The following is a 2,500-nucleotide window of genomic DNA, read 5'->3' on the forward strand; positions in this document are numbered from 1 at the left end:
AAACCAACAAAACTCCGTTCCGCTATTAGCGAGTCTTAAGCGAATGTTCGCTCTGTACAGTTATTTGTGATGAGATATTTTAGTTCACGAAAGAAGGGGGGTTGTCTAGCACTATAATAGGAAAAAATGAATGGAAAATAGAAAAAGTAAATCACAAAATGAAAATTATATTAACGAAACAAAATTTGACAGACTGAAGAACCAACAGAACAAAGGACAGAGGAACGAGAAAAGATAACGCAAGGGGGAAAGAGTCACATAGCAGACATGCTTGCGTTGCTCTAGTATAGCATCCAACCACGGTTTACTGGTTTTGTTTGGTTGAGCTGTATTGCATTTTTTGCAATTTTCTAATCGTATGTAGTGTTCACATACTATCTTTCATTTACACTAAGTTACTCAGTGTTGTGAGGTCATGTTTGCATTGCTGTAACGAGGAAGAAGATGTGTTCTTTCTCGTTTTGCTCTTGGGTATGACAAGTGCAATGCTTGAAAAGTATTACCAATGCACTGGATAGCAGCAGTTTTGTTTGACTTCATTCAGTGGACTAGTCGTGGCTCCTTGAAAAGTTTTTTCTTATTCATTGAGGTACTGTTTTTTCTTTCCTCTTTCGTAAAAAAAGCATAATAAACACGCCCAAAATGGAAATATACTCACACAATCGAAAAAAATAGACAAATCATCTCATCCCAAAACTGAAAAATGATTTGTAGCGCTGACGGGGAAAAGTTTAGTAAATGAATTACACAAAGTAAATTTGAAAGTTAAAACAAAAGCGTTAGTAAAAAAACGGGAAGCAAAACGCGCACGCGCGTTAAAACGAGTTTGTATATAGTAGTCGTAAGCTGCTGGAATCGCGAGTAAACAAGTTAGAAAAACACAAGGTTACACTTAAAACAAAAGAAAAAAAAACGCCAACCTATAACTCCCTGGTCATGATGCTGTTGGGCAGAGTTCGTTAGGAGGATGGAATCACCCGTTACAATAACAATAGTGCAAGAGCAAAAAGTGCATTCAGAATGTTGCAAGCTGTGTCGGTTGGAAAACAAAGCATGCACAGCCAAGCAAAACAGGCCAGAGAAGAAAGAAGAGAGTTAGAAAAAAGAAAAATGTTTTCTAGCTCTTTCGGTTAAATGGTGTTAATTTAGTATAAATCAAAATCTCTCTCTATCTCTCTTCCCTTTCCCCCCGTCTATTTAAGTAACGAGGATGACCGCGCCTTGCAAGAGGCACACACATACACACGCAAGGGTTATTTAATTGTGAATGAAGTAGAATTAATCGAAACGATGAGAGGAAGGGATTCTATTTTACAAAAGCAACAGTATGGTGCGATGTGTCTGTTCGCCACATATAAGCTGCTCGTCAAATGCAAAAACGTAACACATTCCATCTGACGGGTGGCGGTGTGATGATGGTGTCGGTGCTGATTGGATACAATCGATTGAGCCGGAAGTGGAATGCTTTTGACTCGAACTAACATTTCGATTTCCGCGCTCTCCTCCTCGTCCTGGTACTCGTGCGTGCTTGTGGTGGGCATTCATGTAGTACGATGACAGAGAAACACCGGTGCGGAGGTGGTGAAAGATTGGTTCGATTGCTGCGAGATATAGATTTATGCTGTAAATAACACTTACCAGGAATATTAGACACGCACTAGCACCCGTCTCTCTCTCCTCTTTCTCGCCCTCAATTCTGGTCCATTATTAGGAAACCCAATGATACGCAAAAAAAAGATGAATCTCTCCGTCGTCACATTTGTTGATGGCTGGTTTTGGCGAAGGCTGAAAAACAACGCGTACCGTGGCTAGTGGTTCCAAAATCGAAAAGATTTGCGGAAGAAACGCTACTTATTAGGAGTTCGAAAAGGTCCTGTTTTGTGGTGCATTCTTCATGTCTGCACACTATTATTCTGCTTTTTTTTTTTAACCTGCAGAATTAACATTTTTGCTAACGTGTCCCTTTGTATTCTTGGGAGCATAATACCATTCTGATTGCAATTCGATGGTGCCGTCTCTTACTGCAATGGCGAAGTTTTTTTTTTGTAAATTGTCTATTTTTAAGCCGACAGAACTCCATCTCCAAAGGCAACACCAGCTGTTGGAGACGAAGATCCAAGGAATGACAGGAACCTTACTTGATGGCACAAACAAACACAACGTTGAATATACCATTTCCTTTAATTATTGGCGGGGTTTTGTTGTTTAAAACAGCAAAGTTGTTTGTGCTTGCTTGCGTGAATGCTACTTACTTTTTAGATTTCCTAAGCCAACTTAGCATCCCCATGAGTTGAGTAGGCGAGCAGTTAAAAACACCTTCATTAACTGCACAAGCGAATGCACGGATACTGTTGGCGTGTTTAAATTATGAGTTCGGGTTCGCAACTAGTGAATGGGAGCAGTAGTGGAGCAAAATAGCAGGGAGTGGAAAGGAATAAGCTGCCTAGTGATAGTGAGACAACTTGCGCGTGTTTGTGTATGCGTTTGTGTGTGTGTGTGT

At 40.2% G+C, this 2,500-nt stretch overlaps 1 protein-coding gene across 9 annotated transcripts in view; it reads left to right on the forward strand.

Annotated features, from left to right (window-relative positions):
• The window catches only part of LOC126570066 (trithorax group protein osa), a 142,256-nt gene that overhangs the window by 138,266 nt on the left and 1,490 nt on the right, over positions 1-2,500 (forward strand). For all 9 annotated transcript variants that reach the window (XM_050227532.1, XM_050227531.1, XM_050227533.1 and 6 more), the window contains one exon: positions 1-2,500. This exon is cut by the window's left edge and continues 5,404 nt beyond it; it is cut by the window's right edge and continues 1,490 nt beyond it. The gene's annotated coding sequence lies outside the window, so the exon portion shown is untranslated.

Source organism: Anopheles aquasalis, chromosome 2 (genome assembly GCF_943734665.1).
Source record: "Anopheles aquasalis chromosome 2, idAnoAquaMG_Q_19, whole genome shotgun sequence".
NCBI classification, from domain to species: Eukaryota; Metazoa; Arthropoda; class Insecta; order Diptera; family Culicidae; genus Anopheles; species Anopheles aquasalis.